A 27,220-nucleotide genomic window follows, 5' to 3' on the forward strand; every position below is an offset into this window, starting at 1 on the left:
ATGGGTGTGTGTGTTTGGAGGATGTGTTTGTGCGGGGGGGGGGTTTAGGTGGTGGGGGGCGCGAACATTTTTCTTGTGAAAAAGGGGGGCCTGGCAAAAAAAGTTTGGGAACCACTGAGTTAACCCTTCCTGAGATGTGTCTAGTTGCTTTATGTTCCTCATCTTCTCTTCCTACTGGATTTTGTTCACTGCTGGACTCTGTTACTTTTGGACTGTATCCCAAATGATCATTAAAAGTACATTTTGAGTTTTCAACCAGCAGACTGCCTTGGTCTACATTTGGGGTCCACTGCCACAACCACTCTCACCATGACAGGTGTTATGTCAATCAGGATATAATTCTGGCATGTTAAAAATATTATGTTTAAATGCATCCCCTGTGTCTGCAAAAGAAAACATGAGTTTGAGAGAAACGCTCAGTTGTAATTGAACTAAAAAGATGAAAATATTCTTGCCGTGTTTATGTTCCAGACTATTTTTTTCAGCTGAAATTCATACTGATCCTATAAACACTGCACTGACTGCAGTATTAAATAATAAATAACCTAATATGGGTCCAGCTTATAAGACCAATGTGATTCCTGAAGTCTTTTTAAGAAAATAACATTCAAAAACTTTCCCCCCCTCGCACAAAACACACTTTGATTATAACTTGATGCTTCAAACTTGTTTTTTTTCTGAGACAAAAGGAAACCCCTCAAAATAATGGCAACAACGAGAAGCACAAACACACATATGTCACAAGCCAGGCAGCCAGCAGAAGAAAAATGAGCCGAATAGCTACAAGAGACTCATTCAATATCAATAATAATAATACACACAATGCACTTAGATTGGCAGCAGTATAATTTAGTGGAATATCACACAGCCATATTAGCCATAAAACACATTTGAGAGAGCAGCAACAGCCAGCCAGCTATATCACCTGACACATAAATGATGAACACAACCAATATCCATTCACAAAGTGCATTTAGAGGAAGCTGCAAACATTTACCTCCATACTCTGTATCCCAGTGGAGAATGGATGCAGTGACAACCTCCGACATCTACCAAAAACAGCAGGCTTATCACAAAACCAGCCGCCAGCTCACTTTTCTATATAAAAACATGACTTTGTAAAGGAAACACTCGTTACACCCTACTTCGCTCAGTAATAAATATTCACTAAAACACACACTTCAAGACCAAACACAGCAAAGGTAGAAACAAACTGGCTTACCTGTATACCATACGGTGCTTTCCTGGTTCACTTTCTCGTTTAGGTAGCTGGGTCTTCTTCAATTTTTCAAACTCCCCACGTTTCCATATTTACAGGCTTCAAATGCCCCAAAAGAAAAGTAAATGCTAATAAAAATGAAAGTAAATGAAAATGTAAATGCTAATTTAAAAATTAATAAATAATAATTATAATTCCACGTAGGTGAGTTAGCTCCAGAGTGCAGGCACTGTACAAGTTAAAGTGGAATAGCTTGTGAAGCTTCTGTTTCACCTGAGCACTTCCTGTCATGACAAATCACCTACAAGCAGGCCCGGAAGGCAGCCTAGCAAAGCAGGCTTAGCATATCAGGTGTGTAGGCCTATGTAGTTTAGTAACGTAACTCGAAATTTCAAAATACTCAGTAAGCTGAAAATGTAGCCTCATTTTTCCCAGTGGGAGAAACAAGATTTCATAGTTCTTCGATATTAAAGTATAAAAAGAAATGTTCAAAAGAGATAAACAGTAAGGTTATAATGTCGAAGTCTTTAATTCAGGGAAAAAATGTCCACGAGCAATTTTAAGTTACCATAAATAAACTTAGATTAGCGTGATAAATATGAGGAAAATATAAAAATGAAAAAATCTCCTTTTTTTTGCCTTTACTAGATGGTGGATCAGTGAAAAGTAGATTTAAAAAAAAAAAAAAAAAAAAAAAAAAAAAAAAAAAAAAAAGGGGCAGAATGCAGGAGAAGAGGCATGGCAAAGGATGGCAGGTTTACCTGATATTGACTCGAAAAGGTAGGTTCTTGGTGAAAATCTATTTTTATGAAATGTGTATTTAAAACAGGCATTTTTAATGTCCTCCACAAGCTTAGAGGTTGTCATATCGTGTAACATTGACCAAACTAAAGATTTATTAAGTTTTGAATTGTAACACTTTATATAGAGCCAATTTATATAGAGTTACTCTGATTCTTGAAAGCGTTTTAATGTAGACGGTGTTCAAAAATAAGACCTTTATTTATCTATGTTCATCTGAAGCAAAGCAGGAAAAAAATTAAGATTTTATATACTTTCCCTTTTGTTCCAGAGTTCAATTTATAATATTTAAAGCATAAGAATCAGTTTTCCCCTGTTCACTGTTTCTTTAGTTACTGCTTCCTGCCCTTATGTGGCAGGGCAATTTTGTAACTAGCAGGCCCAACCCTGCTGCCCTCTGCCTGCACCCTGTCACCCATGGAAAGTGCCCAGAGGTGCCAATTTAAGTACTGCACACTTATTTAGTCAACTATAAATACACACACACATTCGTACACAGGCTTGTGCATGCCCTGTATAAATGCTCTAAGCAGTCATTATTCTGGGTCCTGGCACTGGACTAGCAGGGACTCAGGTCACCTCGTGCATCATCCTCACAGACTTTAAGTTATGATGACAAGCACTTCAGGCATATCACGCCTCCCTTAATACGCTGTATCTAAAGATCATGTTTAGCAGTACATGAATCTGATTGAGAGTGCAAAACAGGAAAGTTGTACTTTTTGGTTTTTTTAGTTTTTATAATGTTGCATTTTCGTTACATCATATAAAGCTGAAATGAAGCCGCAGTGTTTGCTTTCACAGCATAAATAACATCTCGAGCTACAAAATCCACAGCAGGACCAGATAATTCTTGCTTTGCATAAGCCCCTCTTTAAGCAATAACACACTTGTTTATCTGCTCTCACAGAAATTGTGCTTTTCACTATCTCTCCAAAATGATGTTTGTTTTTACAACGAGAGCCAGGATGAGGCTGAAGATGAACAGTTTGTCTCACTGAATTTTCCTTGTCTGGTCCATGAATTTGACTGCATGAGTATTTATTTGCTTCACTGACAGTTTTTTTTTTTTTTTGTTGTTGTTGTTGTTGAAATATTGATTTAAAATTTAAATGAAGATTTGATGTAATTCTAAGGTAATACATCAAATAGATTTCCTGTTTGCATTATCTTGGATCACCTGTACAACCTGCAGCCTCAGCCGACTGACTTTAATGATTCCATCACAATTGTCTGAAAAGTTGACTTTTACTTCTTGGTGTAGCTTTTTCAGCTTCTTTCACCTGCTCCCTTTCACCGGCAGATCATCTGCCTCCATCTCACCCTATCTCCAGCTTGCTCCTCTGCACATCCTACTTCACTACACCCACGAACCTTGCCATGGTCTTCCTTTTTTGTCCTGCTTCAATCTTCAAAATCCACTGTCTCTCCTCTGTTCATGTCCAAACCATCTCAGCCATGCCTCTCTAACTTTGTCTCCAAAGCGCTCCTGAGCTGTCCACTCTCAATGGAAATCTCAGAATTTTCAGATCAGAAACCTACAGATGGCCCACTTGTCTTTTTCTCACTGCCACCATCTCTAAGCCATACATCCTTGCAGTTCCCACTACCATCTTGTAAACCTTCGCTTTCACCCTTGCTTCTATCCTTGTGTCACAAATCACCCTTGACACTTGTCTCCATCCACTCCACCTTGCCTGCACTCTCTTCTTCACCCCTCTTGTGCGCTTTCTGGGGTTTTTTGGATGGTCAAACACAGATTTGCTTCACTATTAAATGGTTTAGCATTAGAGTCAAGGTATGTTGTGTTGTCTGCTATCTGGATTCCGAGCTAAGATCAAATAATGACTGTTTTCATTTAATTGTTACGTCGTCTTGTGTTAGGTTCCTATTGCCCTCAGTATGTCCTGTCTTTGCCTCCCTAACTTGTCTGTATATTTATGTGTCCTTCTTCCTATTTTTTGGGGGGGGGGATTCTTTTTCCTTGTTTTTTCCTCGTTGTGCTTTTATTTTGTGTCTTTAATCTTCTCTTCTTTGTGATTGCCCCACATGAATTTCCAACCTGTTCATACCTGTGTCAACTTGTGTAATTTGTCTCCTACCTACATACACACTTGTGTTTCCCTTTGGTTTTGTCGCTTTATTGTTTCCTACATTTTTGCAGTTGACCAATAAGAGCTCATTTTCTTATTACATTGCCTGAGCGCTGTCCTCAACATCAGGGGGTCTTGCTCCATGTCATTCCCTCGATCCCACTACCTTTCTGTCACTATCCAAAAAAGGGAAAATGCCAAAAATTAAACCCATCCGTCCTGTTATTTTTCACCATAAGTTGATAAACTGGATTAAGAGAGAATGAAGACTTTATTGCATAGCTTTATAAAGTTTCGCTCTCTGTGTAAAAGTAAGCACAACAGCCACACAATACTTCTGATAATGTTCTTCAAATACGTATTGTTATCTTTATTTGTGCCAGCAGCAGTAGATTAATGTAATTTCTCAATACAAAGCTCCATGTTCATCCAAGCTTCCTATAAAAAAGACCAGCTTAATAAAAATTGAGATACATCATACTGTAATCAGCAGCTGTACACCCAGGGGGTGCATTACTACAAATGGTCATTAAAACACTGACAGCTACAGGAACGTATTACCTCCTATAACTGCTGAATGGAACATTTTGGCAACATGCTCTTTTTGTTTAACAGTTTCTAGGTGTGGGTGAATTTACTGCAAACAAAAGTATTTCAGATATTATGACAGAGAGTTATGCTGCAGGAGTTTTCAAGAGGATGCCTAGTGCATCAGAGATGAGAGATGGCAGTAGCTGTTTCATAGGTACAGATCTTGTGTTTAGGAAATGGAAAGGGAACACATGAGGGTCGAAGTGAATTTGCTTTCATGGCCCAATCTGAAAGCAGGCGCTTGCTTGATCAAGTCGACATTTAGCTTGAGCACAGAGGTCACTCCACTGCTTTTGTGGATTGGAATTAAATGAGTTTTAAGATGGGGTGTACTCAATTTAGGATGAAAGAAAGGAGCTTAAACGGTTCTTTAAGGTGAGCTGAGTCTGTATGTTTGCACCAAAACTGAAAATCAGGTGACTTCAGAAGCTTATTGATGAAATCACATGTTTAGAATCGATTTAGTCTCTCATGGTCTCAAAAGGAAAATTTAGCTCTGAGTTATTTGAGTTCTCTTTTTTTAATTTCCTCGAAATTGATGTGTTTCATGCAAAGAGAAAAAAAAAGTCTGTTTACACAGGAATGTGTGCTTTGCATACTTGCAGTCCAAAGACATGCATGTAACATTATTTGTGTTTCTAAATTGGCCATATGTGATTAGACAAAGCGTTTAAAGTACACTGAATATAATGATTCATGAATGCGTGTGCAAATAGGTTGAGCTAACCGGCTTTGAATGGTAAAAATAGAAATGTTAGTGCATTTCAATACTGGACTATTTACATAGATGTTTTATGTAAATCAGTTATTCTTAGTTTTCTTTGGTTGATAGTCATGTTTTTTCACTTAGTGTATTAGTTCTATTTAAACTAAGCAGCCTGTCACCTTTAGTGAAGTTAAGAATTTTATGATAGATAACATGTCAAATATCATATCTCAGATTATATTAGGGCATAATAGAAATAATAGAAGCTGTCATGGTCCTGGGCCACGTTGGCCCAGTATTCTTAGTTTTCATGTGTTTTGTACTGTTCTTTCATTATGCCGTGGTTCCTAGGTTCTGTTAAGATGTCCCTTATTTTGGTTACCCCCTGTGTGCTCCTCTGTGTATCTGTGAGCCCTCGTTTCCCCTCCTTGTGTTTCATTCCATGTCTCCACTTCCCTCGTTACCCTCTGTGTATTTATGTGCATGTCTCTCTCAGTTCAGTGTCGCTTCGTCAACGTCTCTTTCCCGAACCTGTGTGCCTTCCCGTGTTCCCTCGGTCTTCTGTTAGCATTCCCAGTTTAGTTCTGTTTCATTGTATAGCCTGCAATAAAGCAGTGATTTTGAGTTCAGTTCCTGTCTCCGTGAGTTTTGCGTTTGGGTCCTCATCTGCCTCCACACAGCGAGTTCATGACAGTACGAAGCGACACTGAACTGAGAGAGACATGCACATAAATACACAGAGGGTAACGAGGGAAGTGGGGACACACGGGGAACACAGCTGACACAGATAATCGTAACAAGACATGGCAGGAGAAACGCGACACTGACGGGAGACTGTCAAAGTAAAACAGGAAGTACAGAGGTGCAGACAGGAGGAGAGAGAGACAGGAGAGCACGGGGAAAGCACAGGCGTAGCGGGCTGGGGAGACATGGAATGAAACACAAGGAGGGGAAACGAGGGCTCACAGATACACAGAGGAGCACACAGGGGGTAACCAAAATAAGGGACATCTTAACAGAACCTAGGAACCACGGCATAATGAAAGAACAGTACAAAACACATGAAAACTAAGAATACTGGGCCAACGTGGCCCAGGACCATGACAGAAGCAATAGCCACAGTTTACTTCTTCTACTCATTTAAATGGTTACCAATTGATGTTGGCACTTGTAAACCAGAGTAGGGTAATTTAGGACCCCATTATTCTTTATACTGGAATGCTTCTTTTAGCAGCTCTAGCTAAACTGTTTCTTTATCTATGATAGATATTCTGCAATGTTCTAACTAGTTATGGTTTTATTTTATATACAGTCTGCAAGGTCTGTCATCTCAGTTGTGGGCAACTGCAACCGACAAATAAAAGCATTTCTCAACTCAACTCAATCATTTTTATACAAAAATTAGCTTTTAGCTTGACATTTTCACCAGAACTTCACGCCAAACTTGGGTGGTTTCAAAGGGATGTATAGCCTGAAACTTTCATCTACACGTACAACACAGCAAAGGATATTGTATATTTGGCCTAAGCCATAGGTTACTCCAAAAGATTACACGAAAAGTAACAAAGTCTTATTGAGTTAACTTTAAAAAGACAAGTTGTCAAGCAGCTCCACACAACTGGATTACATAAGGCATAAGAAATAGTTTAAGTTTGCTTGACTGGTTTCTGTTATTATGGTTTTTTCATTGAGTAAATTTGAAGCACTTACTTAACACAGGGGGGTCCACCATATTTTAGTGAAATAACACAAATGACTAAACAACAAATCGTTCCTCCTGTTTCCTGTTCAAACTGATAGTAGATTGAAAAAATCATAGTTGGAACCACTGTTACCAATAAAACTGTCACCATTGCTGCTTGGAGACTTTAAGGTTAAAGACAGCATAGTTTTATGATTCATTGCAAATTATTTCAAGGATCCTTCAGCTGTAAAGTTGTGTACTGCATTCTGAGCATTTCAATTGGTCTTTAGAGGAAACTTTAGGTGGAGAAACTGATATCTTTGTATTTTCTGTGGTGGATTTAGTTCAGTGGAAATGTTGAACATCAGTGTTTGATGGTTAACCAAGAGAGGAGGCTGACAACAAACTCCAAAATTCAGCTTTAAGCCTTTGATCACCGACACTTATATTCTCTCATCGTACTCCAAAGTAGCTGCGCTGGAAACATCTCCGGTTAGAGTTGTCTGCAATGGGCCTGGGAGCAAAGGCAATATAGAAATCTTCTGACAACAAATCAACAGAACCGGCTCACGAGATTGAGGGTGAACACGTTGACCCTTGAAACTGCAGTTTGACAAAGAAAAAACTTTGACTTATGGTCCCCTGAGCTTCTTTTCTGAAACGGTGGGATTATAGCAGACATAACAAAGAGCTTGTTCTATTTCTCAGTAAGTGAATATGGAGAAAGAAATTTCCATTTTTCTCCGTAGTTAGTCAAAAGATTTTGTTCCGCACTTCTGATACCAGAGGCTGTTTACACAATAAGTAGAACAAACTGCTATTTGATTTGAATTACCATGAATTTTAAAATCTTCTCTGACCTTTTTAAGAGAACAACAGTCCCACAGAAAAAAGCAAAAGTGCAGAAGATTAAGCTTTGAATAATCCAAACAATAAGGCAGTTTTGCAATAAGTTTACTTTATTTGTGTTGTCAAAGTAAAAAAAAAAAAAAAAAAAAAAAGACATGTAGCTACAATCTCTCTTATAAACGTAAAATCAGTTAACCCACCTTTCAATTTGCAGAAACGGAAAAGTTAATTACATTTGCATTATATCCCAGTGAAAGCAAAATTTGAGCTATGAATCTTTGCTGTGTCACTGTTAGTGTGTGGACATTTGTTTATCCTTTTATTTTATCTACACTCTAAATGAATTATAGCAGCAACCCTTGACATTTTGAATGAAATCGTGTTAGCCCTTTAGAACTGGGATGGATGAAGTTTCACAGCGTTACATGAATGCAGAGAAACTCGAGCGTGACAGTCTGCCTGTGGACAGATGGTCACCGGTGCTTGTTGCACTGCAGAGCTATAAAACTAGCATCACTTCCTTGTACTTGGGAGGAATATGCAGCATGGCTTCAAATGCATCAACGTCATATCTAAATCTGCATTGTACAATTAATTATCTGTCAGATATATGAATATTGTTTACATCTAGGCCCTGAAATTAGCTCCTGATTTGTTTCTTTCACAACAAATATCAGTACAGATCAGGTCAGTTTTTTAAAGGTACAGTCAACTGAATAGAAGACAAGAATATACTTAATTATACATTGATTAGTGTGTACGTATGACTTCCAAAAACTGATATTTTCTCATGGACAACCAATGAATCCATTAATCAGACTGGACACTGGTCTGTGAATACGGTGGCCGAGATGGATATTGTCACATATGTAGTACACCAAAGATGGAGAAAAAGAGAAGTCATAGGCATTCACAAGCCATGGAGGCAAATTCTATTTCACATCTGCACCCTCAGACTCAAGATGTAAAGAATCAGACCTGTGTTTTATCTTAGGAGAAGATAAGAAGTCCTAATGACCAAAGAAGCTAAGCTTACGCCAGCAACTTACCGACAGAAAAGGTCACCATATCCTCAACACCTCGCCTCCCCATCGCTGTCATTGGACAGAAGTGAGCTTCACTGACTCATCGGCTCATATTTAAGTAAATGGATGTAGACGTTTCTCACTAGACATTGGCAGCTGAGGTAAACAGTGGACAGACAGCCTTCCACAGATCAGACAGAAAACGAAAACAGAATTCAGATGTCTAGCTGTGAGATTTTACACTCTGTAACTTTAAGATTGATAGATTCTTCTGTGTTTTTAACTAGCTGCCAAATACTTCAACAAATGGCATACTTGTTTCACTCCTGCGTTCTCTTTATGTGATATACAAACTTAGCGTTTCAATTTAGACATTACTTGCACAAAACATTTTTTTCTTTTCTGCAGATGGATCAAGTTATGCTGAAAAATGACCTTTAAATAACTACTGTTGTGAAAAAGTTTCTTCATGTGAAAGGAAATTTATTAGACTCAGATGTCTTATGCAGGGGCATTTATTGCAATAAGCTCCGTATCAGAGAAGCAAAGATGACCACATACCATCAAATTTGGAAGGGTGACCTTTCAGGGCATATTTTCACTCAGTCTCCATGTCTACAATTTGTTCTTATCAACTTATCTAGCCAGGAAGGTCCATGTAATTCTTATCTCATTTCTAAAAATTGGATAACAGTTCCTAAAATTAGATAAAGGATGCTCTTGCGAGGCTTGGGATGTGTGCAGACCCAGTTTCAGTGATGCCCATGCCGAAGTCCTGAGTCATTTGCAGAGACTTGCGGATCCTGTTCTAGCTAGAGGCCCGGCTGTGTATCACTTTATGAGATTTTACCAGAGAGAGATTGTGATCTGCTCTAAACAGAAACCATGTTTTAGAACAACATAATCATTAATCTGAATGAAATTTGTCCTTGTTGAAGGTGTGATTGATGATTGTCTATCATTTTGTGTATCAGTGTGTGTGTGTGTGTGTGTGTGTGTGTGTGTGTGTGTGTGTGTGTGTACTAGTAATTTTCTGTAGCTATAATTTACCAATGTCCCCCAAACACCTTGCATGCGGGTAATTGGTTGCTATGAAAGCTAGCAGACACACAAATAATGTTATAAGGATACACCCATTAAACATTTGAGAATGTTGCTGATAATAAACACAAAGCACATGAACCGAGCACAGAGAGCAGGGCTAATGCTAATGGATCCAGGTGGGTGATAAATAATAAGGGGAAGTCACCTTGAATTTATAATGTCACAAACACAAGCATGCAAACGTGTTGCACTGAAGTAGTTGCTGTTACTGTGACTGTTACAAACTGGCTTTTGGTCCAATCCCATTAACTAGTGGTATATACAAGGTCCACAAAAGAACACATATAGCATGATACAATTTATCAACTTTATCTGTATATTGACAGCAAAGAAATATGTAAAGTTTTTCCACTCAAGCTCAAAAAGGCTCTCAGTGGAATAGGGCTAAAGAGTCAATTTTGGAGTAGTGTGGTCCTTTGACTTTACTCAGGAGTGATCGCTTTCAGGAGGGACTCTTTGTATAGCATAAACGGTGAAAGCTTCTCAGGGATGTGTGTTTGGTTCGATAGATGATGGGTTTCTGGGTTTGGTGAGGTGTTTTGAGGATTACCAGGACACCAGACTGAGCATGAATCTAGCAAATGGTAGGTTTTTTCATTGTCTGTCGGGCTGCTGACAGACAGCCAGACACATGTGTCCTTCCTCCCAGGCAGAGTGGAGCAGACAGCTGTCAAAAAAAAATGGAAACTTTGGTAAAGGAGAACCATTTTTAGCCAAACTAGAAGAGCTGCTCAGCTGAACAACCTCAAACTTGGCACTGCACTTAATGTAGTCCCCAGCAATACAGCCACCAAATTTGAAGTGGATTGGATGAATGGTTGTAGACAAAAGCAAAGACCAGATAGGCAGACTCACACTTGCATACACATTCCTGGATTGATTAGTGAGATTTTGATTCAGGTCTACACACAAAGGCAGTTTAGGAGTCCACATATGATTCAGTGGTTTGTTAGCTATGCAGCAGTGAGGCAGTCAAACGTATCAGACAGCTGTAGCCATTTTAAAACCATCATGCTCTTATGTTGGGATTGCTGGCAGTATTATCACAGCAAGTCATGTCACTCCAGCTTAGACGCCTTGCAGGGAGCCCAGGTCGTTGTTTAGCTGGATGGCATCATGCCTCTGCTGAGTGCACAGCAAGGTTATGTCATTCCAGCAGGCATATACACCACAGAGGAGTGGCTTCTGCCAGGCTGCATCACAGCATCCCAGCTCCTGTCTGAATGAACACGGCTTATCCTCTCCACAGTCTCACTTTCTGCCTCACAATAGAGCTGCTTTCACATCACCCGGAGGCTGTCAGCCAGGCCGCAGTCGCCTCACTCTCAGCTTACCGTAAATGAAAGCAGCGACAGATAATTAGGTTTCTGAATTATCTAGTATTTGCACACATCAAAAGATTTAGCAGGTGCAAAATAGGCGGGGAACAAAAAAATGAAATTTGGTCCTCGTAAAAATCAGAGCTTTCTTGTTAACGTGTAAGCAGTTTAGAGCTGTAGACTTATGTTGTCCGTCTTGTTGACTTGTGCTGGTTAATTTGCTATTCTCCCTCTGCTTCTCTTAGTAGTTTTATTACAGCTGCCACTTGAAATTCTTCCACTTTTCAGAAACTGTAACTTTTGAAAGCACAGAATTTTCCAATTTTTTCATATATATATATATATTTTTTTTTTTTATCTTGGCATTGTTGAAGATTTTTCACAATGCATCACTGGCTCTTTATCTTGTGAGATTGTTTATGATACATTCATTTGCTGTCTGTCCCGAGGCAGAAACTTGAAAGCATTTAAAATTCAGCATATTGTGTCCCTGTTTTTGTCTTTTCTGTTGCATAAAATAATATTTAAATGCCAAAGAAATCATCTCTGCCGAAAGGACTAGCACACATCATTTGGCATTAGATAACTCTTGTTCCTATTAGCCAGCGGTGGATAGTTAAGCTGTTTAGTCACGATTAAAAGAGAAGAGCATAAAATGGGGAGGGAAAGATTTTAGTTTTTAAATAATGAGATTCACAAGAAAATCCATATGTAGATGGATTAGCATGACACGCGCTTCTAAAAGTCAAATCATCACAACATACTGACATTTTAAAGTTTTAAAACTTTCACTGAAATTACTTTTGTCGCTCAGTTTGATTGAGGAAAGCCTGGCACCATAGAACTCATTAACAGCCAGCCTATTATTCAACCAATTGTTCTCTTGTTTTGGCATTGGTAATTTGTCTACACAGGAAAGGAAATTACTTTGTCTTTGGTAGTTACTCATTAGAAGTGTGGTTCATTAAATTCTCTGACCTGACGTCACAGTAGATTTTTCTTGCTGGTGCAAAATAAAGGCATTCATTTATTGCAGTTAATGGCTTTTCCCATTTATATTTGACTTGTCCTTCCTGGACGACACAGTTTCCTAATGAGAAGACACGAACCACATATTTACCTCTACATTGTGACAGGAGGTATCCCTTTAGAATTAGTGTAAAAAAAAATTTAAAGCAAAAGTGAAACACATGATGTGATACTGGACTTGAAGGAACCTATGAGTTACTGCAAATGCGACTGTCCTAGCCTTCTCTCATAGAGTCACTCCACAGTCAACAGGGAAACGTGAGCAAAACAGACGTGCAAAGCAAAACAGTTTCAGCTGTGAAGTGGCGGGCAGATTTATCCTTCCACTGTAGGTAAGTGTACTTACTTCTCTTCCTTGGCTTACCACATCCATGCACATGAATTAAAATGCATTTATTCCATGCCACGATCAACTGCCTCAGACAGACTAAAATAAAAATAGCACTGCAACCTCCTTACAAGTAGGAAAATCTACTGGTGATTAGATCAAATTTTAATTATTCTTTTATTTATTTATGATTGCCCACAGGTTTAGCACACAGTACTTTTGCACCTATAATTTACAGGTGCAGACAGATTGCTACCATTTTGCAATCTTTCTGATTTAGTTTTCCCCAAAAGGTGCAACTCATCTTGCAACTCACCAAGTACATCAATTCTTGTGAAGGAATTTCTGAATTTCTCATTTAAATCTTTGATATTCTGGCTGGACTCTGAATGTAAGTAGTGTGAATTTCAGGGCATGTAGACAGCAGCAGATTTTAAATTCATCTGTTAATTTCTGTATTGTCACAAGCAGATTGCATATAACTGCTAAGTTAACCCAATTCAATTGCAAACTGATGGCAGACTCATTGTGTTTTATTACCATTTTATTGCAGTTGTGAAGCACCAAACATGCGTTGAAACTGGCAACTGACAAGAAAGTTGCAAGTAGTCACAGATGGGGTCCCTGTTTTCAAAGCAACCGTTTCAAAGGTAACGAGATCACAGTTTTATTAAATGTGCTTCAGTCTCCAACCACTTAGTGTGACTGCAGCATGACTGTGTTGGCATTCTGGATTAAAATAAAGCTGTATTTGTAGAAATATAAGGTGTAGGAGGAAAGCGCATTATTTTGAGACTATGTTACCAGACAACCTATAATTCTATACATAGATATATACTTTTTATCTCCTGTTGACAATAAAAATGAACATCCACCAGGTCACCGCTGAACTACTTAAAAGCAGTTAGATTGCAACATGCTAAATCATGCTTTGTTATGCTTTCAGAAACTAGAAGGTGTTACCTTTGAAATCAAATCTCTTACATGCATCCTGGCCTTACACTTAAAATAATTCCTTTTGATTATCTCAAATAGAAAAAGGTGGAAGCATGAATTTTAACACACCCTCACTTCTAATCCTAAACAAGTTATCAGCAGTCTGTTGGCTGTTATTAGGTAGAAGTAATCATTCTTTTTGTATTTATTTACATAGGGGATTGACCTGGTTAGCTCAAACCAGACCAATGAGCAAACAGAGAAATGGCAACTGAGTGGGAGGAGGCTTGTTTTACAAGGATGTAGGTATAACCAGAGCCTGTTCACCTCCAGTGAATGCCATTGTATCGAAATTGGCTGCTTTCTACCTCGAGGAGCTCGGGAATTTGTCCTTGATGAATGGGAGTGAAGTCGGTTAAAAGGCAAATCAAATTATTTACACCTGCTCTTCCCTCAGTGGCGTCCGTTTCCAAACAATAGCTACAATAAATGTGGCGACTGCTATCAGGTGGCTGCTGAAATTCTTTGCAGCTCCTTGTACCATGCCCCAGTAAAGTGGCTTGTGGTGTAAGATGTCATCAATACTTATAGAAATATAATTTATTACAAGGAAATGTCTAAATATGGCTGTACTGGTTGTTCCGACGTCTTATATATAAAATATAATGAAAAACTCTTTATTTCAGTGCATTATTGATTTTTTTTTTTTACTGTAGCTCTGTAGGACTAAATTCTTCTTACCCTGCACCCATGGGTTTTCTCCCTATGCTAAAAATTCCTGGTGAATTCTTTTTATTAAAAATAGAATTTAACAAGCATTTTTTCCTCTTGCAGAAATAACATAAAAAAGTCATTTAATGAATTAATAAAATAGGACACATTTACAGGACTTGTTATTTTGAGATTTGGCAACCACAATTAGAATTGTTGTTATTCTCACCCATTGCCCTTGGAAACTGAAAGGCACTGAAAAGCCTGACACATGGTGAAGTTAAAGAAGTGAGCAAGTCTCCCAAAAAAATGGAAAAAGGTACCTGGAGTGCTGGCAGCTGTGGCGAGCAGCACTGTGCTGAAAGCATGATGAAAACAGGGCTGCACTTGACTACCAATCTACCACCCTTGGGAAAAGGGTGTAGATTTTGAATGAGCTTGATATCCACTGAATGAGAAATAAATGCTTCTCTTAAGTACCTGTCAGCAATGTGAGCAGAGCAGCAGCTGTGTTACGCTTCACTCAAAGCTTTTTAAAGAATCTTTGGCTGAATACTTAGGATGTAGGGGTTAGATGAGCTCATAAAAAAAGGAAAATGCTCACATAAATGCATGACAGATTACGTTTTCATTTGACCTTTCAGACTTGGAGCTGACACTTTAAGCCAGAGGAGTTTTAAGCGAGGGGAGAGAAAAAATCCATTCCATAAGTAAAACCAAAAACCAGGATTTGATTGTGATTTATTTGAAAATACAGATGAATATGATACACATGGCAATCTTTCAGTGACTAAAAATAAAATAAATGGTAAAAACAGGCATTAGAAAGGAAGAAATGTAAATTCAGATGAAGGTTTTTTTTAATTATATTGGTTGGTTTCCATGCATTCCAGGAGAGGATGTCAATTTGGTGGAGGACTACAAGAATGTGGGTGTCTACACTGACAGCATACTGAACTGGAAGATCAACACCAAGGCTATATATAAGAAGGGGGTGAGCTGACTCTATTTCCCAAGGAAGATGAGATCCTTCAACATGTGCAGCAGACGGTGGAAATATTTCACCAGTGCAATGTACGTAGTCTGCTAAGAGAGCGGCACCGGAGCCGATGCAACCGACAGACTGAATAAACTGATCAAGAAGGACCACTCTGCAGCCGACTGCAGGTGGAGAGAAACTGTATGCCATCAACCTGATTACGGACAGTGGTGCCCCTGTCCCACTGCTATGTACAAGATGTCTGCTGAGACACCCAGTGAAATTTAAGAGATTTACTAGGTCCATGTTAGAAGGTTACCGGGTTTACCAGCCCGGAGAAAAAAATGGTTTGGATCTTTATGTTTCGCCTTTTTTAAACTTCCTGATTTGTCTTTGTTTTGGGTGTGTGATTGTGTAATTAGGTTTAGAATAAGATGAAAACATCCCTTCACAACAGTAACCCTACATGTTGGCAGATGACTTGTCCTTCACAAAGCTTTGAATCACACCTAGAGCACAGAAGGTCTTTTTATTTTTGAAAAGTGACTCAATTCTCTATGGTCTCCCTGCCCTCCTCATCTGCTTTGTCCATTTGACATGGCTTCTTGGGAAAAAAAATAGTGCTGGCAGTATTTTAAGTGAAGTGCAGCAGAGAGACACTTCTGGGACTTTTCTGAAATGCAGGTGTTCCCAGGGGGGCAGACCCAGGGCATCACACACCGCTGCAAAAGGACACCTTGTGAGCAAATGTGACCCACCACCCAGTTTGACAAATCGGCATTATTTGATGCCCTGGGAATGAGAACAGGGATTTTGGAGAGAAATGATGGATCTGGGTTTTTTTTCCTAACAGACTGATTCAACTGTCATCTTATTTTTAGGATAACAGGAATGATAAGCTAAGTTCATACCAGTTCTTTAATATAAATAGAGGCTACAGCCACGCTAGTGGCTCTGAGGCTTTACAGAGGCAGTTTGAACAAAGACGTTTTTTAACATCTAATGTATCTAACAAAACCAATCTGCAAGCATTTTTCTACTGCTGTTTGAATTCTCTGCAGATCTGCCTCGGAGTTTTTCCTCTCTTTACCTTAGTTGCCAATGTTGAGTGAGAGGCATCCACCTTTATTTGCTCTGTAGGAGGCTGTAAAACTTTCCCAAAGGATCCGAGTCAGTGAAGCTCACTTCTGACCAATGACAGGAATACTGAGGTGAGTTGTTGAGGATATGCTGAGGTTTCCTGTCAGTAAGTGTTGCTGGTTTTGCTTCTGTTAGCCTCTTTAAAGTGGATCTAATGCTGGACTCTGACTCTTGTTGTCAGCTGTCTGAAAATCCTGCATGTCTAATCTGCTGGTAGTAAATAATTGTGACAATATCAGATATAAATAAGCATGTTTATGCATGTTTTCATTTTTTCTGACTTCAGTTTAGAAGATGAGGTTTGAGGTGAAGAGGAAGACATTTTATTAATATGCCGGTTCAATTTTCTCTTTCTTTTGCATTTTTGCTTTTTTGGTGAAGGGTGGGGTCCCACCTGCTCCTGTGTATTAACATTTATGAGTACAGTATCTTTTTTCCCATTAAATAACTTCAATTTACTGACTGCTTACTGACTGTACCTGTAAGCTCATGGACATCTGAAGAAACCTGCCCGTACTGAAACTTGTGGGAAGTGAATATTTGGATTTTACTGGAGTTTGATTTTTAAAGCCTGAACCTGCTGCAAACATTGACCCGTTGTATTTACCTGTGCTGCTCATTTAAACCGCTGAACCTTTTCCAGCCACTGAGTCTTTTGGGTTTGCCAGATATTGGCACAAAGATGTGATGTTTAGTGGCAAAAGCTAACAGTGCGTTACAGTGGCAGCATAAACTAAAAGTCTGTCAACCAGGAAACGATCTTGGTGCTCTGTTTTTGTACTATGTTTGGCTTTGATTCAATTGTTCTTTGGTTAGGTTTGCAATAAGAAGGTAGTTTGGATTCAGATGTGTTCAGTCACATCAACTCTTCACATTAGATGAAGGATTGTTTTGAAAAGTAATACCAAGGGCTCCTGACTGAGTGTGCTGTAACCGTTGCAGCACAGGCTCAACAAAAAAAGCACCTTCAGCATATCTCCTGCAGACTCCTGCAGGTTTGACAAAATAGCAGTATTTGACACCCTGGAAGCAATAAACCAAAGCACTGCATGACATGAAAAGTCATATCACCAGGGTCCAAAACCCAAGATACCTTGGAAAAAGAAGTTTGATGAAATAGCCCTGAAACAAGGTGTGCTGTCTCTCTGTAGTTTTTAACCATATTCCAATCATTAGTAGAGTTTGCTCTGAAACTTCTCTGCATGTCATCAGATGTAAGCAACAAAATGAATGAGAAATTTATATATCCGGCTCTGAAGTATGGGCCTTTTTTTGCTCCATCACAAGAATTGTTAACGATCCCCTTCAAACAGAGAATCTGCCTCCAAAGCTCACAGACTGCATTAAGATACAGTGAACGCAACCATGACACAACCATTTCAAAGCAAGTCTGTAAAAAAGCTACAAAATCTGTTAATAAAATGCCACGTTCCTCACCTACTACATGAGCTACATCACCTACTAGAATCAATTAATGCAGTTCTAATTTTAGCATGACAGGGAAAGGGGAGAAGAGAGAGAGGCTGGTGTCTGTAAGGTATGTTCAGAGTGTGGATGCTTCGTTGTCAGGATTTGGAGAGTGCTGACACAGTGCTCACTGTAAGTACAGTGTAACTTCTGTGTCCATGCTTGTCAGTCATCTCTGGGCCAAGTTCCTGCTTTCTCTTGCTGTTAGGGACTTTAATGATGCTGTACCTGTCCTCCCCTCATTTTTCAATCTTCTTTTCACTACAGCTCGATTCCTCTATCCTTTACTCTTTTCTGCTCCTCTCCCTTTATTCTCTCTGTTTTGCTCACATCCGGTCCCCCTGCTTTCTCCTCGTCTTCTTCCTCCCTTTTATCAGTATTCATGATGATGTGGCCTAGCTATCCTAATGAAATGCTGTTGCATTTAGAAATGTTGGAGTGCTTCAGCCCAGCCACCAGACTGCCAGCTAACTTTGGATCATTATAATGAAAAATAACTGGGACTTCCCTAGAGTGTGTGTCTCTGTGTGTGTAAGAGAGAAGCAAGTGAAAGTGTGTGGGTGTTGCAGGATTTGCTATATTAAAAAGGATGACAGATATTAAATGCACACTTTTATCTTCTCAAAGCATCGTCATATGATCATATTTAAATAATAATAATTTACACATTTTCAAATATGAAGTGAGTGTGTGTGCATCTCTACCTGTTTGCATGTGGGTTTGAAAGTCCCATGCTTCTGGTTGACCCATAAAAACAAGCCATGTCCACACCATTTGCAGATTAAATACAGATTAAAAAGCCCCATTCAGTTAGTGCTCAAAGCTGTTCGTGTTAAATGTAAATTACTTCTATAGAATTGTCACAACAAACTATGACTCCAATGAATGGCATGAAAGTAAAAACAAGATTCCAAATTCTTACAATAAATACCAGGAAAGATGAGTCAGTGACATCAGCAACAACCATGACCCTGGTAAGATGAAAGAAACGATGAGAATTTAAATGTTACAAGGAAAAAATGTCAATAATAATATTTTTGACTTATGAGTGTTTTTTTTTTTAATATATATATTCTCACAGACTATATAAAGTTTCCAGGAATCTGAGTTTTTTTCCATGTTGTGCTGCTATTGTGCGTTTCTCTGCTTGACAGATTAGCCATTACTCTCTGGTGAATAACAACCTCATCTGATTACAGTGCAATGTTTTCCCACAGATCTTAGTTCTTATTTTCATAGATACCACACAGTAGTGATGCGCGGATCGATACTGAAATATGGATTCCTCCGATACCAGTTATTTATGTTCTAGAATCGATTCTCATATTAAAATATCGATATTTTAGTAATTTAGGGTAGATTTGTAGTTTATCATTAACAGGAACACAGTGGAAAGAAACTATATCATTCGGATCGTCTACACTGGAAGGAACTACTTCCTCTTCCGCCTTTCATAGTCATGTGCAAAATACGGCTGTATAAATGTGTTACAGCCCCTGGCGTGCGCACTCACAACAATGGCTGAGCCTAAACGGAGTCATGTGTGGACGTATTTTACCTCCACAAACAGCCGAGACGTGGTTTGCGATACATGTGGCAAGAAAGTGAGGTGTTGTGGCAACACCACTAACCTCGTCAAATACCTCAGAGTAAATCATATCACAGAATATGACGAGCTTATGTTGCAGGCGGGCAAGGTGTTCAAATAGCGCACAACTTCAGTTTTTTTATTTGTATATGATGAATTCTGCATTATTAAGTGATAAGAACAAGTAATCTGATGTCCTGTAATCATTATGACGCTATAATTTGAGATACAATAAAACATACAATAAATAAAATACGTTTTTGTACAAAGTTTTGGTATCGGATCAGTATCGTCGATACCACCCTGAATTTTACTTGGTATCCAATCGGAAAGGAAATCAGTGGTATTGCACATCACTACCACACAGGTAGTCACTGCTGTAGACCAAACTCTCCAAACAAGGCCTCCAAACTTCCCATATCATAACTTTATAGAGCAACTGTGCGCTGCACCTAAACAAGCCTGATCTATGAAGGACCCACTCCCAGAGCCAGCTTACCTCTGCCAGTCACAACAGGACACCTCCAGAGGTGCTGTGTCCATGCCCTGATAGGTCAGAGCTGTGTTTGTGGTAGGACAGGAAAATGCCGTGATAAGGAATGTATATACCCAAAATACAGACTTGGAGGCTGGAGCTGAATAAAAAGCAAACTAACCCATATTTAAAAGAAGGAATTTTTCAGCAAGTGTCAGAAAGCAAAGTCGATAAATACAAATGACAAGTGGAAGAAAATAATACCCAGGAGGGAAAACCTCACAGGTAGACACAGAGAGTGAACACTGGATAAACCCTATGATGCATCACGGTACTAAGGTGGGGAAAACACACAACTGAAAGAAAGGGAAGCAAAACTAAACACAGTGTACACAAGATGAGAGACTATCAAAAGGAAACAGGAAGTAGCCAAAGGCAGGAATACTTAACACAGAAACATAGACTTAACAAACATGGGAAACACAGGAACTGAAGCTAAGAGAATTAACTGGACAATAACTATGATACAAATGAGAGCCTGAAGGGAGAACAACGTCATGGAAAACAAACGTAGCCAGCATACGTCACTCTGTGACAAAAATAAAAAGCAAACTAAGCAGGAAACATGACAAATAAAACTAAAATGTTGAACTCAAAGCACAGGTTTGAAGACCCCCAATCATGAAACCTATGTATTAACCAGGGGGCAGTGCTGACTCACGGGGCTTTTTGAGTGGCTACAGACATTCAGATCTCATTTCTCTGACAACAACAGACCAACATATTTTGCTCCACTCACCAAGTGAGATATCACAGCTGCCCAGATATCTATTATGTGCTGTCTATAGTAAGCTTGGTTGCAGTCAATCTTCACAGGTCAGTAGCAGTCAATGGGGAAAAAACATAAACACATGCACCCAGATGCACACACCTGCTGTTTGTAGCAGCGCAGCTGACTTTGCATTTACAGTCTTTTTTACAGCTCGCTTATTGGCTTAGCCAATGCTGACTTTGCACTTTGCAGCCAAAATGAAATAACTGTAACGCAATATGTACAAGCTACAACAATAGATTTCAGCGTCCATATACTGTATTCGAGTTATAAACCATATCAACAACCACTCCATAAGCCATTCCTGTCAGTCATAGGAAGAATAAAAATACTTTATGGATGGTTTGTAATAGGTGTGCACAGATAAAAATCAAACTGAATTAATCACCTTAATTTATACCAATAATCTTCAAATATGTTTCAGGGATAATCAGTTTATAACTATGTTCACTATTTGTTATCAGTGACACACAGGTTATGTGTGGATTATTCAGAACAGGCTGATAACAACAGCCAATCTTTTAAATCATCATCCAATGTGACCTTGAACACCATGTCAGGCGATTTCATCAGCTTTTCTACAAAGCCTCCCAAAGGGTCCTTTACACTTGATTTAACCTGGATTTCACATGAATTTCATATCTGAGCACAGACTGTGTGATGATGCATGTCTTTTGTTTCCATCTTTGACTCTCCATATTCAATATGCATTTCTGTTGCTTCCAAACTCACATCTGTATTTAAATTCAGGGAATGGACTTGAAGCAATTTGCTGAATTGCTTATGAAAATATGCATTATGAAATGAAAAGAAACAAAATGAGAGAGAAACAGTGGGAGTTCTTTATGGTGCTTTGTGATGCATTATTGTAGTAGACCTGTTTATAATTCAATTGAGCATGAAAATGTCCTAATTTTGTAACACATGTTTCATCTATAGATAATCTTCATTTATATGTATTGAAATAATCTTTTTTAAGCCTTTGGTGATTGCAAAAATGACCAAAGGAGGCCTCAGATAAGCAGTGCAAACGTTAGTGATTGAGGTTGCGTAGCCATCGATCGTAGGCAACCTGAGAGTGGAACAATCTCTAGTGATCTGAAGCATAAACTGAGTTTTGAGCCTTCCATTCGTTTCCTCAACTGAATCATAACAGTCTTCTTTGTAAATGTGGTGGTTTCTCCAAGCAACAGGGATGGAGGTCCTTGCGCAGGACCCTCCACATAATACAAATGATATTTTTCTCCACTTTTTCCTCCACCATCTGTAAAAAGCTGGCAGGCTATTGTCATCACTCCCCTGAGCAGGCAACGTGGACACCCAACTTTGTGAATACAGTCTCAATATTAGTGACCTCAAGGTAAGCTCAGAGGTAAAGTTTTCTAAAAATCTTGAATGTGATATCTCAAGAAGAAAGTCACCTAGGATTTTCACATTTATGAAAGAGGTGAATCTACTAAAAATCTCACGAGTTCACATCTCGAGATCACAGATCAAGTTTTCGGAAAATCTTTTCAACGTGAAACCTCAAGAAAGATGTCACCTAGGATTTTCAAATTCATACCATTGGTGCATCTACCAGGAGGCTTAGAGGTAGCAATAGCAGCTGCCAGTATTTTTTGTTCAGTTTTTAGACAAACCAGCAAACCATAACTTAACAGTGGTTTACCATCAAATGTGGTCCAGAAAGTCTCCTAAAGATGAATTATACTGACTTTGTTGATGCCCTGTCTGTCTCCAGATAACCTCAGTCACAGCAGAGCTGGTGCAGGACAAGCTTTACCTCCACGCTGTTTGAGAACCAGATATTACATAGCTTTATGTAGCAGACGTTAGGGTAATATCAATGGGACAAACAGAATCCAGGCTGCATATGTCATCATTGAATTTTTGATCCTCCAATATATGGATCAGCAGCGTGGTGGCATGCTGGTGTCAGCTTTCTGATACTGATACCATCCAGTTTTGTTTTGTTTTGATTCAACCAGGAAGTAACATCCTTGATTAAGATTCTGGCCTCCGAGGGTGTCAACATTAACTACAACATGTTTTTTTTCTGATTGCAGTAGAAATTAGTTCTCAGGTCCAGGACCAAGTTGCTGTGAGGCATCAGTGCTAACCATGCTGTATTTTCCTTTTGGTAGAAATGCATAAAATCGGTTATAGAATTGATCCCAGAAGGGAAAAAAAGGTACCTGCAGGTCATCAACACGTTCATCAGCTCATCAAGATCATCAAGTATTTAAACCCTATGTCACAATGGCCGAAAGCCAGTACCAGAACTGGACTCAATCGCAGAAACGGCAAAATGTTTTAAACTACCACAGGTTAGACTTAACAGTACGGGGCACCAGGAGAAATGACATGTAACTATGGCATGTGGCGTGGTGCCGTGGTCGTGGACCTAGACGGGAATGGGACTTGGAGGAGCGACTGGAGCGTGACAGGTACGGCTGGAGGTCGTACTGAGGAAAGAGGAGAACAGCGTTAGAATGGTGGATATCTGGATGTTTACCTTACTCGTAGCTGGAGTGAAACAGGCTTTGAGGGTGAGACGGTGAGTTTCCGGGTGAGTTAGATGGTGCGGACTGGTTGACCTGAGTTCTGCAGGATCCGATAGTGTGTGATGGCTGGAGGGCAAGCAGGTGAGGCTCAGAGAGATTTCCAGAGTAAGATAATTATCCAAGACAAGAAGCTGAAACCAAAGGCAAGTGTCGTAGAGAGTCCAGGAGAGCTAAGGCACAGGAAAAGTAGATATAAAAAAAAACCCCACACACTTAATAACAAGAGCATGGAGCCAATTACCAACTTGGAGTAGATGACAAACTGTCAGTGAAGCAAAGGCAACATAGAGCTTAAATCTCTCAGCCTGATTGCCTTGAATCAGCAACCAGGTGCGTGGAGCTGCTGGAGAGGTGGCAGCCCTGCCCAAGGGTGGAGACTAGAGAAACAAAGGAACCTGGCGGAAATTTCCAGCCACTCACCCAGTTCATGACACCCCAGAAACTATGCTAGAGAATTTAGTCGTCCAAAGTGGTGCACTAATGCTTAAGCTAAGTTTAACTTTTTTGTACTGTTTTTTGTGGTTCTACTAACCTTTGTCATATGCTTAGGTCTGGTTCTTTCACTCATGTTTGTGCTCGTTGCCTACCCCAGATTTCCACCTCTACCTAAGCCTGGACAAAGCCAACATAATTTCTTTGCTTTGGCATAATCTCAGCGCTCATTAGCACCAGCAGTACCTCACTGAGTTTCAGCCAGTTCTTCCCAACACTCTCCAGCCACTTGTCTACAGGGTACTTTGTACTCATGCATGTGAACAGACAACATATTATAAACGTTACTGTGTGTTAGCATGCTCTAAGAAAGCTACCTTTGAGGCCTAAGTAGCCCCACTGAGTTGCTAACATAGTGGTAGACTCTTAGCATACCATTGTCCCATAAATTGGAATACTGCATCGTCATTTTAATCAGGAATTTGCATTAGAATTAAGTTCCTCACAGCAAAAAAAAAAGTAAATAAACTGCACAGGCTGGTGAAATGGACTCAGAAATGCAGTGGAAAACTTAAAGCAGTAAATCTTAAGTGTTTTGGGTTTTAGTTTAGCCACAAGTGTTATGAAATTGTCATTGATGGATGTCTGATGTTGAATATATTGCACATGTCCATACAAATCCATACAAATAATCAGTATGTATGAATTTTGGACTGAGGATAATCTTGTTTGCTGTCATGTACCTGTCATCATGATCCACAATATATCACAAAGATGCCGTCGCTGAAGTCAGCGCAGTTAACTAAATGCTGCTTGACCAGACAAGTGTGAAAAGGTTTGCCTCATATCAGTGTAAGTGCTGTCAAAAAGATGATGGATGATCTAGTCCATGAGGCAGAGTGGATGGGCTACAACGCACTTAAAAAGGCACTAACAGACTTGGTTCTACTGGCATGACTGGACCCTCAGATGAAAATTAAAATAGTTTTGCTAAACCTGCTAATTACAGTAAAAGGTGTCCAAATGCAGGCGGTTTGATTATGGATGTGAGACATATCAGCTGCAATAGAAACTGGAAACAGTGACGTTCTTAATCATATAAATGCAATTTAGTTTATGTATATTTATTTGCACTTCATGACATAGAAATGAACATAACTTTTCAGGAGATGCTCATTTTTAGGGTCTTCAGTAGTGCATCTGGTCTAATTTAAGTTGCCACATGGCTGTGGCTCAGAATATAAAGCAGGGCATCTACTGGAAGGTTGGTGGTTTGCTCCCTGGTGCCTCCAGTCTGCATGTCAACGTGTCCTTGGGCGAGACACTGAACCCTGAGTTGTGCCCGATGCATTCACTGATGTGTGAATGTTACACAAGGTGCTTAGGCATAAAAAAAAAACACTCTGTGATTCGGTGGATGAGGCTTATAGTAAAAAGCACTTTGAGTGCTTAATTAGAATTGAAAAGCACTTTATAAGCACCAGTTCATTTACTTCCTATTAAATGTTTTACTCCACCTGAAGGACTGATACATAGTTGGTGCATTATATTACTATTACTGTTAATGAAATTATTGTCACTGGGATATGGATACCAAATGGCCACAATAGCACAGTTGTCTTTTAGTTCATTTTAGTTAATATACTAGAAAATTGGTTTAAGAGGGTTTAAGCGCTGAAAATAAAGCATATTTAACGTCAACTTAAGACAAACAATACATGAAACAACTTCACTTATCCTCCTTTCAGCACAAATAAGACTCGTATGTTTAATATAGTATAAAGAATTCAGATATAGGCATGGAGGGAATGCGTAATGAATTCATGCTTTATTTTAAATACATTACACTGTGAGCCCACTTACAGGGAGCTGCCTTGGACCCCCTGCCTCTGTGCCGATGGGAACCTTTTCAATTTGAATGTGCCCAGATAAACATAATTGCAGAATCATGTGTAGGCTCACTCAGAGACATGGTAAATGTATCTGTGCCAGCCTGCAGCAAAAACAAACCATTTAAATGGAGTATTTCATGGGACTGTGACATGAACAGCGTTGGCTGATGCAGCAGAAGTCCTTGAGCATGAAGCAGGAGATGAGTGTGCTCGGGGCTGCAGATGAGTTGGTCTTTCCAGTTTATTTAATGTGAGTTTAGTTAGAACAGTCGCAGAGCACAAAGGAAAAAAATCTGCACTGTTGGGCTGTCTTAAATTTGTCTTGTCCACACTTTACTAATTATAGATTAAAGTGGAGGAAAAAACAACAAAAATGACACTGAAACATCACATATAGCGCCACATATTTGATTGCTGCATTCACTGTGTAATACCTCAACAATAATTCACAAAAATGTAGCATCTACATAATGTGCTGATGAATAAGGTAATGTATCCAGTAGCTTGTTCTTCACACACTTTTTTCACTCACTATGTGTTTATGCACAACTCTGTATTTAAATCATTAGTTATTATTAATTTCTGGCTTTTCCTGTTAAAATGATGTTTTTCCTTCCTACAAAGCATTTGCTCATAGAGGGTCATCAGATTGTCAGGATTTTTCTCTGATTTCTCTGTATAATTGTAGGATCTTTACCTTACAATATAAATCACCTTGAGGGAACTGTTGTTGCAATTTGGCACTATGTAAATAAAACTGAAATGAATTTTCACAAAACAATGTAGTTAGGTGATCTTTAACGTGGTGGTAACTTTTTATATGATCAAGAATAAATCATCTATAACTCCAGTCTACTTTTTATATCGTTTTATTTCATCTTGCCACGCTCTGTCTGTGTTTTATTTACAAAAAGCAACATTTCATTATTTTATCTAACAGATAAAATAAGTAAATAAGTAAATTGTCAGTGACTTCTGAGATAACATGTAAGACCTTTTCTATCTTTGCATGCTGTTTAAAAAAAGATAAACTCTGCATTCAACGGTGAAGGCCAATGGTGGTTCGGTAAAATAACAAGACCTGACTTCAATACTGTTTTAACCCTCAGCTTTAGGTAACATAACTATCTGTTTACAAAGGATTTGAGTTCAAGTAGACCCTCTGTTTGGTCTTGCCCTCGGCTTTTCTTTCTGGTGTCAATACAATCTGCAGACAAGACACAAACAAGAACTACTTCCTTCTTCAACTTTACAAATATTCAAGTTCAAATAAACACCTTAAAGGTTCAAACTTGGATAAAATTGTTATATATAAGAAAAGAACATGAGAAAACATGAGAGCTGGAGATGTACCAAGGGCTCAGGGTCCAGTGGTCCCAGTGGTAATCAGAGCGCTCGGTGCAGTGACTCCCAAGCTAGCTGAATGGCTCCAGCAGAGACAACATCTGAGATCTCT

The 27,220-nt window shown here is 39.1% G+C and overlaps 1 long non-coding RNA gene across 2 annotated transcripts; it reads left to right on the forward strand.

The window, feature by feature from the left end:
• Positions 1 to 1,926: 1,926 nt before the first annotated feature.
• LOC109194740 (uncharacterized) lies at positions 1,927 to 14,104 on the forward strand. Of its 2 annotated transcripts, XR_002056500.1 has the most exons (4): positions 1,927 to 1,999; positions 12,666 to 12,752; positions 13,302 to 13,398; positions 13,902 to 14,104. It is a non-coding gene; the product is annotated as an uncharacterized LOC109194740 (long non-coding RNA). The 2 variants fall into 2 exon arrangements; XR_002056499.1 differs by lacking the exon at positions 1,927 to 1,999 and having other exon boundaries at positions 12,490 to 12,752.
• Positions 14,105 to 27,220: the final 13,116 nt, after the last annotated feature.

The sequence above is a fragment of the Oreochromis niloticus genome, linkage group LG15 (genome assembly GCF_001858045.2).
Source record: "Oreochromis niloticus isolate F11D_XX linkage group LG15, O_niloticus_UMD_NMBU, whole genome shotgun sequence".
In the NCBI taxonomy this organism is placed as follows: domain Eukaryota; kingdom Metazoa; phylum Chordata; class Actinopteri; order Cichliformes; family Cichlidae; genus Oreochromis; species Oreochromis niloticus.